Source organism: Ranitomeya imitator, chromosome 1, assembly GCF_032444005.1.
Source record: "Ranitomeya imitator isolate aRanImi1 chromosome 1, aRanImi1.pri, whole genome shotgun sequence".
NCBI lineage: Eukaryota > Metazoa > Chordata > Amphibia > Anura > Dendrobatidae > Ranitomeya > Ranitomeya imitator.
The window spans coordinates 220,158,925-220,179,947 of record NC_091282.1 but is presented as its reverse complement, the minus strand read 5'-3'; positions in this window follow the sequence as shown (position 1 = coordinate 220,179,947).

Here is a 21,023-nt window from a genome sequence, read left to right as displayed (position 1 = left end):
ACCATCTCTCTACACCCCATACCCAATTTGTAGGCCTAATGCAGTGTAGTTTCCAAGAACTACTAAACGAGAGCCGGAAGATCGAAGCTCAGGAAAGGCAACCTGGAGAACACCTTGGAGTGGAACACACCATCTCTCTACAGCCCATACCCAATTTGTAGGCCTAATGCAGTGTAGTTTCCAAGAACTACTAAACGAGAACCGGAAGATCGAAGCTCAGGAAAGGCAACCTGGAGAACACCTTGAAGTGGAACACACCATCTCTCTACACCCCATACCCAATTTGTAGGCCTAATGCAGTGTAGTTTCCAAGAACTACTAAACGAGAGCCGGAAGATCGAAGCTCAGGAAAGGCAACCTGGAGAACACCTTGGAGTGGAACACACCATCTCTCTACACCCCATACCCAATTTGTAGGCCTAATGCAGCGTAGTTTCCAACAACTACTAAACGAGAGCATGAAGATCGAAGCATTGGCGAGGAAACCTGGGGAACACCTTGGAGTGGAACACACCATCTCTCTACACCCCATACCCAATTTGTAGGCCTAATGCAGCGTAGTTTCCAACAACTACTAAACGAGAGCCGGAATATCGAAGCTCAGGAAAGGCAACCTGGAGAACACCTTGGAGTGGAACACACCATCTCTCTACACCCCATACCCAATTTGTAGGCCTAATGCAGTGTAGTTTCCAAGAACTACTAAACGAGAGCCGGAAGATCGGAGCTCAGGAAAGGCAACCTGGAGAACACCTTGGAGTGGAACACACCATCTCTCTACACCCCATACCCAATTTGTAGGCCTAATGCAGTGTAGTTTCCAAGAACTACTAAACGAGAGCCGGAAGATCGGAGCTCAGGAAAGGTAACCTGGAGAACACCTTGGAGTGGAACACACCATCTCTCTACACCCCATACCCAATTTGTAGGCCTAATGCAGTGTAGTTTCCAAGAACTACTAAACGAGAGCCGGAAGATGGAAGCTCAGGAAAGGCAACCTGGAGAACACCTTGGAGTGGAACACACCATCTCTCTACACCCCATACCCAATTTGTAGGTCTAATGCAGTGTAGTTTCCAAGAACTACTAAACGAGAGCCGGAAGATCGAAGCTCAGGAAAGGCAACCTGGAGAACACCTTGGAGTGGAACACACCATCTCTCTACACCCCATACCCAATTTGTAGGCCTAATGCAGCGTAGTTTTCAACAACTACTAAACGAGAGCATGAAGATCGAAGCATTGGCGAGGAAACCTGGGGAACACCTTGGAGTGGAACACACCATCTCTCTACACCCCATACCCAATTTGTAGGCCTAATGCAGTGTAGTTTCCAAGAACTACTAAACGAGAGCCTGAAGATCGAAGCTCAGGAAAGGCAACCTGGAGAACACCTTGGAGTGGAACACACCATCTCTCTACACCCCATACCCAATTTGTAGGCCTAATGCAGTGTAGATTCCAACAACTATTAAACGAGAGCCGGAAGATCGAAGCTTAGGAAAGGCAACCTGGAGAACACCTTGGAGTGGAACACACCATCTCTCTACACCCCAAACCCAATTTGTAGGCCTAATGCAGTGTAGTTTCCAAGAACTACTAAACGAGAGCCGGAAGATCGAAGCTCAGGAAAGGCAACCTGGAGAACACCTTGGAGTGGAACACACCATCTCTCTACACCCCATACCCAATTTGTAGGCCTAATGCAGTGTAGTTTCCAAGAACTACTAAACGAGAGCCGGAAGATCGAAGCTCAGGAAAGGCAACCTGGAGAACACCTTGGAGTGGAACACACCATCTCTCTACACCCCATACCCAATTTGTAGGCCTAATGCAGTGTAGTTTCCAAGAACTACTAAACGAGAGCCGGAAGATCGAAGCTCAGGAAAGGCAACCTGGAGAACACCTTGGAGTGGAACACACCATCTCTCTACACCCCATACCCAATTTGTAGGCCTAATGCAGCGTAGTTTTCAACAACTACTAAACGAGAGCATGAAGATCGAAGCATTGGCGAGGAAACCTGGGGAACACCTTGGAGTGGAACACACCATCTCTCTACACCCCATACCCAATTTGTAGGCCTAATGCAGTGTAGTTTCCAAGAACTACTAAACGAGAGCCTGAAGATCGAAGCTCAGGAAAGGCAACCTGGAGAACACCTTGGAGTGGAACACACCATCTCTCTACACCCCATACCCAATTTGTAGGCCTAATGCAGCGTAGTTTCCAACAACTACTAAACGAGAGCATGAAGATCGAAGCATTGGCGAGGAAACCTGGGGAACACCTTGGAGTGGAACACACCATCTCTCTACACCCCATACCCAATTTGTAGGCCTAATGCAGCGTAGTTTCCAACAACTACTAAACGAGAGCCGGAAGATCGAAGCTCAGGAAAGGCAACCTGGAGAACACCTTGGAGTGAAACACACCATCTCTCTACACCCCATACCCAATTTGTAGGCCTAATGCAGTGTAGTTTCCAAGAACTACTAAACGAGAGCCGGAAGATCGAAGCTCAGGAAAGGCAACCTGGAGAACACCTTGGAGTGGAACACACCATCTCTCTACAGCCCATACCCAATTTGTAGGCCTAATGCAGTGTAGTTTCCAAGAACTACTAAACGAGAACCGGAAGATCGAAGCTCAGGAAAGGCAACCTGGAGAACACCTTGAAGTGGAACACACCATCTCTCTACACCCCATACCCAATTTGTAGGCCTAATGCAGTGTAGTTTCCAAGAACTACTAAACGAGAGCCGGAAGATCGAAGCTCAGGAAAGGCAACCTGGAGAACACCTTGGAGTGGAACACACCATCTCTCTACACCCCATACCCAATTTGTAGGCCTAATGCAGCGTAGTTTCCAACAACTACTAAACGAGAGCATGAAGATCGAAGCATTGGCGAGGAAACCTGGGGAACACCTTGGAGTGGAACACACCATCTCTCTACACCCCATACCCAATTTGTAGGCCTAATGCAGCGTAGTTTCCAACAACTACTAAACGAGAGCCGGAATATCGAAGCTCAGGAAAGGCAACCTGGAGAACACCTTGGAGTGGAACACACCATCTCTCTACACCCCATACCCAATTTGTAGGCCTAATGCAGTGTAGTTTCCAAGAACTACTAAACGAGAGCCGGAAGATCGGAGCTCAGGAAAGGCAACCTGGAGAACACCTTGGAGTGGAACACACCATCTCTCTACACCCCATACCCAATTTGTAGGCCTAATGCAGTGTAGTTTCCAAGAACTTCTAAACGAGAGCCGGAAGATCGGAGCTCAGGAAAGGTAACCTGGAGAACACCTTGGAGTGGAACACACCATCTCTCTACACCCCATACCCAATTTGTAGGCCTAATGCAGTGTAGTTTCCAAGAACTACTAAACGAGAGCCGGAAGATGGAAGCTCAGGAAAGGCAACCTGGAGAACACCTTGGAGTGGAACACACCATCTCTCTACACCCCATACCCAATTTGTAGGTCTAATGCAGTGTAGTTTCCAAGAACTACTAAACGAGAGCCGGAAGATCGAAGCTCAGGAAAGGCAACCTGGAGAACACCTTGGAGTGGAACACACCATCTCTCTACACCCCATACCCAATTTGTAGGCCTAATGCAGCGTAGTTTTCAACAACTACTAAACGAGAGCATGAAGATCGAAGCATTGGCGAGGAAACCTGGGGAACACCTTGGAGTGGAACACACCATCTCTCTACACCCCATACCCAATTTGTAGGCCTAATGCAGTGTAGTTTCCAAGAACTACTAAACGAGAGCCTGAAGATCGAAGCTCAGGAAAGGCAACCTGGAGAACACCTTGGAGTGGAACACACCATCTCTCTACACCCCATACCCAATTTGTAGGCCTAATGCAGTGTAGTTTCCAACAACTATTAAACGAGAGCCGGAAGATCGAAGCTTAGGAAAGGCAACCTGGAGAACACCTTGGAGTGGAACACACCATCTCTCTACACCCCATACCCAATTTGTAGGCCTAATGCAGTGTAGTTTCCAAGAACTACTAAACGAGAGCCGGAAGATCGAAGCTCAGGAAAGGCAACCTGGAGAACACCTTGGAGTGGAACACACCATCTCTCTACACCCCATACCCAATTTGTAGGCCTAATGCAGTGTAGTTTCCAAGAACTACTAAACGAGAGCCGGAAGATCGAAGCTCAGGAAAGGCAACCTGGAGAACACCTTGGAGTGGAACACACCATCTCTCTACACCCCATACCCAATTTGTAGGCCTAATGCAGCGTAGTTTTCAACAACTACTAAACGAGAGCATGAAGATCGAAGCATTGGCGAGGAAACCTGGGGAACACCTTGGAGTGGAACACACCATCTCTCTACATCCCATACCCAATTTGTAGGCCTAATGCAGTGTAGTTTCCAAGAACTACTAAACGAGAGCCTGAAGATCGAAGCTCAGGAAAGGCAACCTGGAGAACACCTTGGAGTGGAACACACCATCTCTCTACACCCCATACCCAATTTGTAGGCCTAATGCAGTGTAGTTTCCAACAACTATTAAACGAGAGCCGGAAGATCGAAGCTTAGGAAAGGCAACCTGGAGAACACCTTGGAGTGGAACACACCATCTCTCTACACCCCATACCCAATTTGTAGGCCTAATGCAGTGTAGTTTCCAAGAACTACTAAACGAGAGCCGGAAGATCGAAGCTCAGGAAAGGCAACCTGGAGAACACCTTGGAGTGGAACACACCATCTCTCTACACCCCATACCCAATTTGTAGGCCTAATGCAGTGTAGTTTCCAAGAACTACTAAACGAGAGCCGGAAGATCGAAGCTCAGGAAAGGCAACCTGGAGAACACCTTGGAGTGGAACACACCATCTCTCTACACCCCATACCCAATTTGTAGGCCTAATGCAGTGTAGTTTCCAAGAACTACTAAACGAGAGCCGGAAGATCGAAGCTCAGGAAAGGCAACCTGGAGAACACCTTGGAGTGGAACACACCATCTCTCTACACCCCATACCCAATTTGTAGGCCTAATGCAGCGTAGTTTCCAACAACTACTAAACGAGAGCATGAAGATCGAAGCATTGGCGAGGAAACCTGGGGAACACCTTGGAGTGGAACACACCATCTCTCTACACCCCATACCCAATTTGTAGGCCTAATGCAGCGTAGTTTCCAACAACTACTAAACGAGAGCCGGAAGATCGAAGCTCAGGAAAGGCAACCTGGAGAACACCTTGGAGTGGAACACACCATCTCTCTACACCCCATACCCAATTTGTAGGCCTAATGCAGTGTAGTTTCCAAGAACTACTAAACGAGAGCCGGAAGATCGAAGCTCAGGAAAGGCAACCTGGAGAACACCTTGGAGTGGAACACACCATCTCTCTACACCCCATACCCAATTTGTAGGCCTAATGCAGTGTAGTTTCCAAGAACTACTAAACGAGAACCGGAAGATCGAAGCTCAGGAAAGGCAACCTGGAGAACACCTTGAAGTGGAACACACCATCTCTCTACACCCCATACCCAATTTGTAGGCCTAATGCAGTGTAGTTTCCAAGAACTACTAAACGAGAGCCGGAAGATCGAAGCTCAGGAAAGGCAACCTGGAGAACACCTTGGAGTGGAACACACCATCTCTCTACACCCCATACCCAATTTGTAGGCCTAATGCAGCGTAGTTTCCAACAACTACTAAACGAGAGCATGAAGATCGAAGCATTGGCGAGGAAACCTGGGGAACACCTTGGAGTGGAACACACCATCTCTCTACACCCCATACCCAATTTGTAGGCCTAATGCAGCGTAGTTTCCAACAACTACTAAACGAGAGCCGGAATATCGAAGCTCAGGAAAGGCAACCTGGAGAACACCTTGGAGTGGAACACACCATCTCTCTACACCCCATACCCAATTTGTAGGCCTAATGCAGTGTAGTTTCCAAGAACTACTAAACGAGAGCCGGAAGATCGGAGCTCAGGAAAGGCAACCTGGAGAACACCTTGGAGTGGAACACACCATCTCTCTACACCCCATACCCAATTTGTAGGCCTAATGCAGTGTAGTTTCCAAGAACTACTAAACGAGAGCCGGAAGATCGGAGCTCAGGAAAGGTAACCTGGAGAACACCTTGGAGTGGAACACACCATCTCTCTACACCCCATACCCAATTTGTAGGCCTAATGCAGCGTAGTTTCCAACAACTACTAAACGAGAGCATTAAGATCGAAGCAATGGCGAGGAAACCTGGGGCACACCTTGGGGAGGCAGACACCGTTAGTAGGCCCTACCAAAGTTGTACCCCCAATGCAGTTTTAAAATTCCTAGAGGCTGAAAACAAGACTATTGACACTCAGCTTTTTTCAAAGGAACACAGCTGAATTGAGTGGCGCAGACAGACACAGGTAGTAGGACTTAACCCAAAAATGTGGCTCACTGCAGCTTAAAAAAGTTACAGGGGTACACAAGCAGCAGTGCTCTGGGCAGTGGAGGACAATTTCAATAGTGGACCGCAGACAGACTTTGTACGCCTACTATTAAAAAAAGGATGCTCAATGCAATTAAAAATAGGTTCCAGGGGTCCACGGGCAGCAGTGGTGTGGTCAGTGGACGAGTATTGGAAGGAGGGACCGCAGACAGGCGTAGTAGGCCTAACATAACAAAATTAGGCTGTAGACACTGTAAAATTGGTTCCAGGGGTACACGGGCAGCAGTCGTGTGGTCAGCGGAGGAAAATTGGAATTAGGGACTGCAGACAGACTTTGTAGGCTGTCCCCTGTGGACCATGCATCCAACACATTAACCCAGTGCGCCGTAATGGACACGTAACTTTTTGTGGACATGCCTACTGGTCCATGCGTCTCTTGTCAGGTGCACCTTTCTACTGTTTGATTGCCTGAGTGCTATGACAATGCAGACTTTTTCATGCCGGTGGAGGGCTGGGATGGCTTTTCTCGCAAAAGAAATGTCGACTGGGTAGCTTGAACCGTTGCACAGCGTAGTTCATCTGGGCTTTCTAAATATAAAACAAAGAAAAAAAGGAAGCTACATGCACTTTCAGCTTGGTTCCAGGGGTACACGGCCAGCATTGGTCTGGTCAGTGGAGGCATATTGTAAGGAGTGACCGCAGACAGGCATCGAAGGCCTAAAATAATAACACATGGCTGTAGGCAATTTTAAATTGGTTCCAGGGGTACACGGGCAGCAGTGGTGTGGTCAGTGGAGGCCTAGTGGAAGGAGTGACCGCAGACAGGCATCGAAGGCCTAAAATAATAACACATGGCTGTAGGCAATTTTAAATTGGTTTCAGTGGTACACGGGCAGCAGTGGCCTGGTCAGTGTAGTAGTAGTAGAAAGAATGGACCGCAGACAGGCATCGAAGCCCTAAAATAAAAAAATTGGGCTGGCTGTAGGCAATTTTAAATTGGTTCCAGGGGTACACGGGCAGCAGTGGTGTGGTCAGTGGAGGCCTAGTGGAAGGAGTGACCGCAGACAGGCATCGAAGGCCTAAAATAATAACACATGGCTGTAGGCAATTTTAAATTGGTTCCAGGGGTACACGGGCAGCAGTGGTGTGGTCAGTGGAGGCCTAGTGGAAGGAGTGACCGCAAACAGGCCTCGAAGGCCTAAAATAAAAAAATTGGGCTGGCTGTAGGCAATTTTAAATTGGTTCCAGGGGTACACGGGCAGCAGTGGTGTGGTCAGTGGAGGCCTAGTGGAAGGAGTGACCGCAGACAGGCATCAAAGGCCTAAAATAAAAAAATTGGGCTGGCTGTAGGCAATTTTAAATTGGTTCCAGGGGTACACGGGCAGCAGTGGTGTGGTCAATGGAGGCATAGTAGAAGGAGTGACCGCAGACAGGCTTCGAAGGCCTAACATAACAAAAATGTCAATACAATGGTATTGTCAGTGGCAGGCATTGAAGGATGTCAGCGCATAGACTAAACATTGGTGGAGCTGTGAGATAATTTTGCAAGTGGTAGAGCACTGTTTGAGCTGGGGGGGGGGGAACTGTCTTGTGGCCGGTGGTACAGGCCCAGGGCCCCTCATATTACAACGGTGTGTCTGACGTTGGGTGCGCACCACCACCGCCAGAGACACTTTATTGTACTAGGAGGGACCCAGTGGCAGTGCCGTCGACCAAAAGCGGGCACACCCACCTCTTCAGACAAACAGCACTCTCACGGGTGCTGTCGCCAAGTGTCGATACCACGGCCCCGTGTGGGGAGTTTGGCCATTTAGTGAGGTGTAAACATGTCGTATGCTGGACAATCAGGTGCAGAAAATTACGAGATTGGAAAAGGCATTCAGAATAGTCCACAGGCAAGACCTTTTCATAGGAAAGCTAGGTGTCAGCCGGGCAAGGTGGGGCAAAAGATTTCGAAATCCAGTTGTGGTTCATTTTAATGAAGGTTAGATCATCTACATTTTGGGTAGCCAGACGAGTCCTTTTTTCTGTTAGTATTGAACCTGCAGCACTGAATACTCTTTCTGATAGGACACTAGCTGCCGGGCAAGCAAGCTCCTGCAATGCATATTCTGCCAATTCTGGCCAGGAGTCTAATTTGGATGCCCAGTAATCAAATGGGAATGACGGTTGAGGGAGAACATCGATAAGGGATGAAAAATAGTTTGTAACCATACTGGACAAATGTTGCCTCCTGTCACTTTGAATTGATGCTGCAGTACCTGTCCTGTCTGCGGTCATAGCAAAATCACTCCACAACCTGGTCAGAAAACCCCTCTGGCCAACGCCACTTCTGATTTCTGCCCCTCTAACTCCTCTGGTCTGCTGGCCCCTGCAGCTCGTGTGAGAACGATCACGGGCGCTGTGTGCTGGGAATGCCAGAAGCAAACGGTCAACAAGAGTTGATTGTTTGGTTGCTAATATTAGTTCCAAGTTCTCATGTGGCATTATATTTTGCAATTTGCCTTTATAGCGAGGATCAAGGAGGCAGGCCAACCAGTAATCGTCATCGTTCATCATTTTAGTTATGCGTGTGTCCCTTTTGAGGATACGTAAGGCATAATCCGCCATGTGGGCCAAAGTTCCAGTTCTCAAATCTGCGGTTGTGCTTGGTTGAGGGGCAGTTTCAGGCAAATCCACGTCACTTGTGTCCCTCCAAAAACCAGAACCCGGCGTTGCCGCGCCACCAATTTCCAGGGGCCCCGGAAAAGCTTCCTCATTAAAAATATAATCATCCCCATCATCCTCCTCGTCCTCCTCCTCCTCTTTGCCCGCTAACTCGTCCTGTGCACTGCCCTGGCCAGACAATGGCTGACTGTCATCAAGGCTTTCCTCTTCCTCAGCTGCAGACACCTGATCCTTTATGTGCGTCAAACTTTGCATCAGCAGACGCATTAGGGGGATGCTCATGCTTATTATGGCGTTGTCTGCACTAACCAGCCGTGTGCATTCCTCAAAACACTGAAGGACTTGACACATGTCTTGAATCTTCGACCACTGCACACCTGACAACTCCATGTCTGCCATCCTACTGCCTGCCCGTGTATGCGTATCCTCCCACAAAAACATAACAGCCCGCCTCTGTTCGCACAGTCTCTGAAGCATGTGCAGTGTTGAGTTCCACCTTGTTGCAACGTCTATGATTAGGTGATGCTGGGGAAGGTTCAAAGAACGCTGATAGGTCTGCATACGGCTGGAGTGTACGGGCGAACGGCGGATATGTGAGCAAAGTCCACGCACTTTGAGGAGCAGGTCGGATAACCCCGGATAACTTTTCAGGAAGCACTGCACCACCAGGTTTAAGGTGTGAGCCAGGCAAGGAATGTGTTTCAGTTGGGAAAGGGAGATGGCAGCCATGAAATTCCTTCCGTTATCACTCACTACCTTGCCTGCCTCAAGATCTACAGTGCCCAGCCACGACTGCGTTTCTTTCTGCAAGAACTCGGACAGAACTTCCGCGGTGTGTCTGTTGTCGCCCAAACACTTCATAGCCAATACAGCCTGCTGACGTTTGCCAGTAGCTGCCCCATAATGGGAGACCTGGTGTGCAACAGTGACAGCTGCGGATGGAGTGGTTGTGCGACTGCGGTCTGTGGACGAGCTCTCGCTTCTGCAGGAGGACGAAGAGGAGGAGGAGGGGGTGCGAACGGCTACAGCCAACTGTTTCCTAGACCGTGGGCTAGGCAGAACTGTCCCAAACTTGCTGTCCCCTGTGGACCCTGCATCCACAACATTCACCCAGTGTGCCGTGATGGACACGTAACGTCCCTGGCCATGCCTACTGGTCCATGCATCTGTTGTCAGGTGCACCTTTGTGCTCACAGATTGCCTGAGTGCATGGACGATGCGCTCATTAACATGCTGGTGGAGGGCTGGGATGGCTTTTCTGGAAAAAAAGTGTCGACTATGTTGCTCGTAGCGTGGTACAGCGTAGTCCATCAGGGCTTTGAAAGCTTCGCTTTCAACTAACCGGTAGGGCATCATCTCTAACGAGATTAGTCTAGCTATGTGGGCATTCAAACCCTGTGTACGCGGATGCGAGGCTAAGTACTTCCTTTTTCTAACCATAGTCTCATGTAGGGTGAGCTGGACTGGAGAGCTGGAGATCGTGGAACTAGCGGGGGTGCCGGTGGACATGGCAGACTGAGAGACGGTGGGAGATGGTATTGTTGCCGCCGGTGCCCTAGATGCAGTGTTTCCTACTACGAAACTGGTGATTCCCTGACCCTGACTGCTTTGGCCTGGCAAAGAAACCTGCACAGATACTGCAGGTGGTGCGGAAAATGGTGGCCCTACACTGCCGGAAGGGATGTTGCGTTGCTGACTAGCTTCATTGGCCGAGGGTGCTACAACCTTAAGGGACGTTTGGTAGTTAGTCCAGGCTTGCAAATGCATGGTGGTTAAATGTCTATGCATGCAACTTGTATTGAGACTTTTCAGATTCTGTCCTCTGCTTAAGGTAGTTGAACATTTTTGACAGATGACTTTGCGCTGATCAATTGGATGTTGTTTAAAAAAATGCCAGACTGCACTCTTTCTAGCATCGGATACCTTTTCAGGCATTGCAGACTGAGCTTTAACCGGATGGCCACGCTGTCCTCCAACAGGTTTTGGCTTTGCCACGCGTTTTGGGAAAGATACGGGCCCGGCAGATGGAACCTGTTGTGATGTTGATGCCTGCTGCGGCCCCTCCTCCTCCGCTTCAGAACTGCTGCCGCCTGCACCCTGTTCCCCCAATGGCTGCCAATCGGGGTCAAGAACTGGGTCATCTATTACCTCTTCTTGTAGCTCGTGTGCAACTTCGTCTGTGTCACCGTGTCGGTCGGTGGTATAGCGTTCGTGATGGGGCAACATAGTCTCATCAGGGTCTGATTCTTGATCATTACCCTGCGAGGGCAATGTTGTGGTCTGAGTCAAAGGACCAGCATAGTAGTCTGGCTGTGGCTGTGCATCAGTGCACTCCATGTCAGATTCAACTTGTAATGGGCATGGACTGTTAACTGCTTCACTTTCTAAGCCAGGGACGGTATGTGTAAAGAGCTCCATGGAGTAACCCGTTGTGTCGCCTGCTGCATTCTTCTCTGTTGTTGTTTTTGCTGAAGAGGACAAGGAAGCGACTTGTCCCTGACCGTGAGCATCCACTAACGACGCGCTGCTTTGACATTTACCAGTTTCACGAGAGGAGGCAAAAGAGCTAGAGGCTGAGTCAGCAAGATAAGCCAAAACTTGCTCTTGCTGCTCCGGCTTTAAAAGCGGTTTTCCTACTCCCAGAAAAGGGAGCGTTTGAGGCCTTGTGTAGCCAGACGACGAACCTGGCTCCACAGCTCCAGACTTAGGTGCAATATTTTTTTTCCCACGACCAGCTGATGCTCCACCACTACCACTACCCTCATTACCAGCTGACAATGAACGCCCCCGGCCACGACCTCTTCCACCAGACTTCCTCATTGTTTTAAAAACGTAAACAAACTAACGGTATTTGTTGCTGTCACACAACTTACACGGTGAGCTATAACTTCAGTATGATTTAGCTACCCCTTTACAGGTGAGTGAGACCACAACGAAAATCAGGCACAATGTTACACACTCTGTTGTTGGTGGCAACAAATGAGAGAGATGCCACACACGCTGGACTGTCACTGAAGCACAAATGTAAATATTAATCTCCCACTGATTTGATTTTTTTTTTTTTTTAAGGGAGACTTTAGGAAAAAAAAATAATAGAATAAAATGATTTTTTAGGGAGAATTTAGAAAACAAATAAAACAAAAAAAGGCTTTCTATGGCCCACTGAGTGAGAGATGACGCACACAGGAGTCAGGAGTGGCACACAAGCCCAGAGGCCAATATTTATCTCCCACTGATTGATGTAGTGATTTTTTCAGGTAGATTTTGGAACCCAAATCAAGCTAAAAAAATAATAGGCTTTCTATGGCCCACAATTGGAGAGAGAGAGAGAGATGGCACACCCAGGAGTCAAGACTGGCACACAAGCAGAAAGGGCAATATTAATCTCCCACTGATTTTTTTTTTTTTTTTTTTTCAGGGAGACTTTAGGAAAAAAAAAAAAAAAGAATAAAATGATTTTTTCAGGAAGAATTTAGAAACCAAATAAAATAAAATGATTTTTTCAGGGAGAATTTAGAAAACAAATAAAACAAAAAAAGGCTTTCTATGGCCCACTGAGTGAGAGATGACGCACACAGGAGTCAGGAGTGGCACACAAGCCCAGAGGCCAATATTTATCTCCCACTGATTGATGTATTGATTTTTTCAGGTAGATTTTGGAACCCAAATCAAGCTAAAAAAATAATAGGCTTTCTATGGCCCACAATTGGAGAGAGAGAGAGAGTTGGCACACCCAGGAGTCAAGACTGGCACACAAGCAGAAAGGGCAATATTAATCTCCCACTGATTTGTTTTTTTTTTTTTTTCAGGGAGACTTTAGGAAAAAAAAATAATAGAATAAAATGATTTTTTCAGGAAGAATTTAGAAACCAAATAAAATAAAATGATTTTTTCAGGGAGAATTTAGAAAACAAATAAAACAAAAAAAGGCTTTCTATGGCCCACTGAGTGAGAGATGACGCACACAGGAGTCAGGAGTGGCACACAAGCCCAGAGGCCAATATTTATCTCCCACTGATTGATTTATTGATTTTTTCAGGTAGAATTTAGAACCCAAATCAACCAAAAACATAAATAGGCTTTCTATGGCCCACTATTTGTGAGAGAGATGGCACGCTCAGGACTGGCACACAAGCCCAGATGCCAATATTAATCTCCCACTTTTTTTTATTTTCAGGGAAAATTTATAAACCCAATAAAAAAAAATAAATAGGCTTTCTATGGCCCACTATCTGAGAGAGAGAGATGGCACGCTTAGGACTGGCACACAAGCCCAAAGGCCAATATTAATCTCCCTTTTTTTTTTCAGGGAGAATTTATAAAACCCAAAAAAAAAAATAAATAGGCTTTCTATGGCCCACTATTTGTGAGAGAGATGGCACGCTCAGGACTGGCACACAAGCCCAGAGGCCAATATTAATCTCCCACTTTTTTTTTTTTGTTCCAGGGAAAATTTATAAACCCAATAAAAAAAATAATAAATAGGCTTTCTATGGCCCACTATCTGAGAGAGAGAGATGGCACGCTTAGGACTGGCACACAAGCCCAAAGGCCAATATTAATCTCCCACTGATTGATTTATTGATTTTTTCAGGTAGAATTTAGAACCCAAATAAAGCAAAAAAAAAAAAAAATGGGCTTTCTATGGCCCACTGAGTGAGTGATGATGCACACAGGAGTCAGGAGTGGCACACAAGCCCTGAGGCCAATATTTTTCTCCCACTGATTGATGTAGTGATTTTTTCAGGTAGATTTTAGAACCCAATTCAAGCAAAAAAATAAATAGGCTTTCTATGGCCCACTGACTGAGAGATGGCACACACAGGAGTCAAGAGTGGCACACAAGCCCTGAGGCCAATATTTTTCTCCCACTGATTGATGTAGTGATTTTTTCAGGTAGATTTTATAACCCAAATCAAGCAAAAAAATAAATAGGCTTTCTATGGCCCACTGAGTGAGAGATGGCACACACAGGGATGGCACTCTAGCAGAAATGTCAATCTTAATCTCCCACAAAAAAAAACAAAAAAAAAAACAGGGAGTGTCCAATAATTACTATCTCCCTGCAGTAATCTCAGCCAGGTATGGCAGGCAGCAATAAGGAGTGGACTGATGCACAAATTAAATAAAAAGTGTGGACAAACAAAAAAGATAGCTGTGCAGAAAGGAAGGAACAAGAGGATTTGTGCTTTGAAAAAAGCAGTTGGTTTGCACAGCGGCGTACACACAGCAATGCAGCTATCAGGGAGCCTTCTAGGGCAGCCCAATGAGCTACAGCGCTGAGGGGAAAAAAAAATAAAAAATGTAGCTTCCACTGTCCCTGCACACCGAAGGTGGTGTTGGGCAGTGGAAATCGCTACAGCACAAGCGGTTTGGTGGTTAATGGACCCTGCCTAACGCTATCCCTGCTTCTGACGAAGCGGCAGCAACCTCTCCCTAAGCTCAGATCAGCAGCAGTAACATGGCGGTCGGCGGGAACGCCCCTTTATAGCCCCTGTGACGCCGCAGACAGCAAGCCAATCACTGCAATGCCCTTCTCTAAGATGGTGGGGACCAGGACCTATGTCATCACGCTGCCCACACTCTGCGTTTACCTTCATTGGCTGAGAAATGGCACTTTTCGCGTCATTGAAACGCGACTTTGGCGCGAAAGTCGCGTACCGCATGGCCGACCCCGCACAGGGGTCGGATCGGGTTTCATGAAACCCGACTTTGCCAAAAGTCGGCGACTTTTGAAAATGAACGACCCGTTTCGCTCAACCCTACCTAGCACCTATTTTATCACGAAGGCCTGCTGCACAAAGTCTCCTCTTAACAGTTGTTGTAGAGATGTGTCTGCTGCTAGAACTCTGTGTGACATTGACCTGGTCTCTAATCTGAGCTGCTGTTAACCTGAGATTTCTGAAGCTGGTGACTCGGATAAACTTATCCTCAGAAGCAGAGTTTACTCTTAGTCTTCCTTTCCTGGGGCGGTCCTCATGTGAGCCAGTTTCTTTGTAGCGCTTGAAGGGTTTTGCCACTGCACTTGGGGACACTTTCAAAGTTTTCCCAATTTTTTTGACTGACTGACCTTCATTTCTTAAAGTAATGATGGCCACTCGTTTTTCTTTACTTAGCTGCTTTTTTCTTGCCATAATACAAATTCTAACAGTCTATTCAGTAGGACTATCAGCTGTGTATTCACCAGACTTCTGCACAACACAACGGATGGTCCCAACTCCACTTTATAAAGCAAGAAATCCCACTTATTAAACCTGACAGGGCACACCTGTGAAGTGAAAACAATTCCCGATGACTACATCTTGAAGCTCATCAAGAGAATGCCAAGAGAGTGCAAAGCAGTCATCAAAGCAAAAGGTGGCTACTTTGAAGAACCTAGAATATAAGACAGAATTTCAGTTGTTTTACACTTTTTTGTTAAGTATATAATTCAACATGTGTTAATTCATAGTTTTGATGCCTTCAGTGTGAATGTACAATTTTCATAGTCATAAAAATACAGAAAAATCTTTAAATGAGAAGGTGTGTCCAAACTTTTGGCCTGTACTGTACACACACATATATATATATATATATATATATATATATACTGTATATATATATAGACTGTGTATATGTTTTCCCGAATATTTGAGCCCATGGATCCATTATATGTCCATTGTGCAAGCCGGCGAGCTCGCAGTATGGATGCCATACAGATGCCATACGGATGACACAGGGATATTTTTTGGAGAGAAAATCGCATCATTGCATTACACATGGATCACTGTTCATGAAACATTTGTGTGATTCTCGTCTGTGTAAAACTGACCAATTTTTTATACGTTGTGTGTGACTCCAGCATTAGAACGCTATACTCGTGCATCGATCACAATAAAAGCAGTGCACAGCACATGCCCTGCTGGATTTGTTCATGCACCTCAGTATGGCCAAAAAGGAAAAAAAAATGGGGGAAGGTAAATATTACAGCCAGACTTGACACTATCTAGTGTAAGATTGCTCTTACTGAGTGTATTGGGGACACTCGCTTAGCACGGTTTTTCACACAAAACAGTCCCCATGGTTTATTATGGCACCATAAACCACAGAAATATGAACAAAAAGCAAACAGTTTTTGCATCAATCTTCACATTAACAGTATATGGCTTTGAAAACGCGGTCACTAATCACGCTGAACCTCTGTGTCCAGTTATTGTGGGTGACCGCACGCCATGCAGTTGATTAGTGTCCATGGAGCACAACAGGCACCAACATATGACATTACGGTTGCAGCAACTAAACATGCTGGTCCTCCCCTGACCTGTTGCCGTGGGTTACCACACAGTTCATATCACAAGTACCAACAGTCTGTACAGGTACCTGACAGGAGCTCCTGCTCCACCTGCTGACTCCTTGTCTGTCCTCTGGGAAAGTTGCCTCACGGGAATTACCAACTTGCTTGTGCGGCATATCCTAGTCAGTCCAGACCCACCGAAGGATGGTAGCTTCCCCAACAGTTTCTCTGTGCGCTTTTCAGGGATCCGGTCCTACTCCTACTCCCAGGACCTCCCAACACACCAGCATGTGACCTGTCCAGGTGCTATTCAGGACTCCGTCCAACACCCCAGGCATGTGACCTGTCCGGGTGCTATTCAGGATGGTAGTCCAACACCCCAGGCCACCAGGTCTGAAGCCCCACCATGTGCTCTCCAGGAAGCCTCCTCCCAGGTCTTCCAACACAGGCTTCAAACAGGAAACTCAGATCGACCATGTGACCCACACCCTGGTCACATTATATATCTTTAACGACTCCCCTGGGTTGGAGTGTGGGTGTGTGGCTAGTTTGTCCCGCCCATCTCACATAACTAGCCCTGCCAACCTCCCATTATAAACATACAGCAAGCACTTGTGAGACTATAGGTCCCAGAACACCACATCGCTTCAGGCTGGCAGCGCAGAGTCCCCTCCACTGCAACACATATATCGGCCATTTACCACAATGCCGGACTTTGTCACATAATCACATCCATGCATGCAATTGCCATGCATTCCTATGGCCTCAATACGCCTCCGTGCATATACTGGGGAGACCATGCAGCGCCCCCTACCTGTTATAGTGGTCACTGCATCACACTAGCTACACTATTTGACTGATTTGCAACCACCTATCTAACTAGCTATAGCTACAATGTGGAATACAGCAGGCTTTTCCACATTTAGCTACTGGTATAATATTATTTTGAATGCTATACTCGTGCATGGAGCACTATAAAAGCAGTGCACAACACACTTGTAGGAAATGTGCCCTGCCGGCTTTCCCTGAGAACGTCAGTAATACCCACCCCGCCCCCCCAAAAAAAAAAAATCCGGATGGTAAACTTTACAGCCACACAAGACACTTTCTACCTACACTATCTCACTGTTGCACCACAGAGCTTCTGGTGCCTTTCAGGTAATTGTTAACTCTTTCCCAGACTTTACAATTGAACATGCTTTATTGCATGCTTTGCACTTGCAATGTTTTGAGCAAATTACTCACCTGTTGGTATCTGTTTCTGACTGTGGTTCCACCTAGTCTGGCTTACCTTTGTCACATCGTGCCTCTGAGCTCTGCAACCAACATACACCGCCATTATTGTTGCTAATGTGTGGATAATATTTTGGTGGCAACGCAAATATTTTCCCACCGAATGTTACCAACTTTTACCGATTTTATGAAAATTTGCCCGGATTTACGATCATGAATCCGAATGTGCCATATTCATGCCAAATAGTGATGAGCGAGTGTACTCGTTGCTCGTTTTTTTTTGCTAGGGTATTTGTTAGTGTTCGGAGATTAAGTTTTCATCACCTCAGCTGAATGATTTACAGCTATTAGCCAGGCTGAGTACATGTGGGGGTTGCCTGGTTGCTAGGGAATCCTCACATGTAATCAAGCTGTCTAGTAGCTGTAAATTATTCAGCTGCCGCGATGAAAACTTAATCTCCGAACACTAACAAATACTAGAAGGTCACCTGAGCGTGCTCGAGAAAAGCCAAGCAGCGAGTACACTCGCTCATCACTAGTGCCGAATTTATGTTTGGCGATCATTTTGTTAACAAATTTGCTCAGCTCTAATCACCAGGCCCAAAATAAATTCTTCTGTTACTAATGTCATACAGTATGGGATATCTCACTTTCCATTTGTTTGTAGCATCTAGCCTACGTTATGGAGGCCTCATCTACAAATCAAAAAAATCTTTTCTTACTAATGTCATACAGTAGGGGTGATCTATTTTTAAAATTGCTTTGAGCATATCTTCTTTGTCATAGAGGCTCCATCGACACACAATGTGATTAACATGATTCGGCACACCATATTTCACCTTGTCATTTACTGCCACTGAAATTAATCTGTTTGCAGAGCTGGAGTAGAGTTTAACCCCTTAGTGACAGAGCCAATTTGGTCCTTAATGACCGAGCCAATTTTTGCAATTCTGACCACTGTCACTTTATGAGGTTATAACTCTGGAACGCTTCAACGGATCCCGCTGATTCTGAGATTGTTTTTTCGTGACATATTGTACTTCATGTTAGTGGTAACATTTCTTCGATATTACTTGCGATTATTTATGAAAAAAATGGAAATATGGCGAAAATGTTTACAATTTTGCAATTTTCAAACTTTGTATTTTTATGCCCTTAAATCAGAGAGATATGTCATGAAAAATAGTTAATAAATAACATTTCCCACATGTCTACTTTACATCAGCACAATTTTGGAAACAAAATTTTTTTTTGTTAGGGAGTTATAAGGGTTAAAAGTTGACCAGCAATTTTTCATTTTTACAACACCATTTTTTTTTAGCGACCACATCACATTTGAAGTCATTTTGAGGGGTCTATATGATAGAAAATAATGAAGTGTGATACCATTCTAAAAACTACACCCCTCAAGGTTCTCAAAACCACATTCAAGAAGTTTATTAACCCTTTACGTGCTTCACAGGAACTGAAACAATGTGAAGGAAAAAATGAACATTTAACTTTTTTTTGCAAACATCTTAATTCAGAACCATTTTTTTTATTTTCACAAGTGTAAAAACAGAAATGTAACCATAAATTTTGTTATGCAATTTCTCCTGAATACGCCAATACCCCATATGTGGGGGTAAACCACTTTTTGGGCGCACGGCAGAACTTAGAAATGAAGGAGCGCCATTTGACTTTTTCAATGCAGAATTGGCTGGAATTGAGATCGGACGCCATGTCACGTTTAGAGAGCCCCTGATGTGCCTAAGCAGTGGAAACTCCCCACAAGTGACCCCATTTTGGAAACTAGACCCCTTAAGGAACTTATCTAGATGTGTGGTGAGCACTTTGAACCCCCAAGTGCTTCACAGAAGTTAATAACGTAGAGCCGTGAAAAAAAAATCGCATTTTTTCTACAAAAATGATCTTTTTGCCCACAAATTTTTATTTTCACAAGGGTAACAGGAGAAATTAGACCACAAAAGTTGTTGTGCGATTTCTCCTGAATACGTCGATACCCCACATGTGAGGGTAAACCACTGTTTGGGCGCACCGCAGAGCTTGGAAGTGAAGGAGCGCCATTTTACTTTTTCAATGTAGAATTGGCTGGAATGGAGATTGGACGCCATGTCGCGTTTGGAGAGCCCCTGATGTGCCTAAACAGTAGAAACCCCCCAACAAGTGACCCCATTTTGGAAACTAGACCCCTTAAGGAACTTATCTAGATGTGTGGTGAGCACTTTGAACCCCCATGTGCTTCACAGAAGTTTATAATGTAGAGCCGTGAAAAAAAAAATCGCATTTTTTCTACAAAAATGATCTTTTTGCCCACAAATTTTATTTTCACAAGGGTAACAGGAGAAATTAGACCACAAAAGTTGTTGTGCAATTTCTCCTGAGTACGTCGATACCCAATATGTTGGGGTAAACCACTGTTAGGGCGCACCGCAGAGCTTGGAAGAGAAGGAGTGCCGTTTTACTTTTTCAATGTAGAATTGGCTGGAATTGAGATTGGACGCCATGTCGCGTTTGGAGAGCCCCTGATGTGCCTTAACAGTGGAAACCCCCCACAAGTGACACCATTTTGGAAACTAGACCCCTTAAGGAACTTATCTAGATGTGTGATGAGCACTTTGATCCCCCATATGCTTCACAGAAGTTTATAACGTAGAGCCGTGAAAAAAAAAATCGCATTTTTTCTACAAAAATGATCTTTTTGCCCACAAATTTTTATTTTCACAAGGGTAACAGGAGAAATTAGACCAATAAAGTTGTTGTGCAATTTCTCCTGAGTACGTCGATACCCAATATGTGGGGGTAAACCACTGTTTGGGCGCACCGCAGAGCTTGGAAGAGAAAGAGTGCCGTTTTACTTTTTCAATGTAGAATTGGCTGGAATTGAGATCGGACGCCATGTCGCGTTTGGAGAGCCCCTGATGTGCCTAAACAGTAGAAATCCCCCACAAGTGACCCCATTTTGGAAACTAAACCCAAAAGTTGTTGTCCAATTTGTCCTGAGTATGCTGGTACCCCATATGTGGGGGTAAACCACTGTTTGGGCGCACGGCAGAGCTCGGAAGGAAGGAGCGCCGTTTTGGAATGCAGACATTGATAGAATGGTCTGCGGGCATTATGTTTCGTTTGCAGAGCCCCTGATGTACCTAACCAGTAGAAACCCTCCACAAGTGACCCCATTTTGGAAACTAGACCCCCCAAGGAACTTATCTAGATGTGTGGTGAGAACTTTGAATGCCCAAGTGCTTCACAGAAGTTTAGAATGCAGAGTCGTGAAAATAAAAAATGTTTTTTTTTTCCACAAAAAAGATATTGTAGCCCCAAGTTTTTATTTTCACAAGGATAACAGGAGAAATTGGACTGCAATAGTTGTTGTCCAATTTATCCCGAGTACGCTGATGCGCCATATGTGGGGGTAAACCA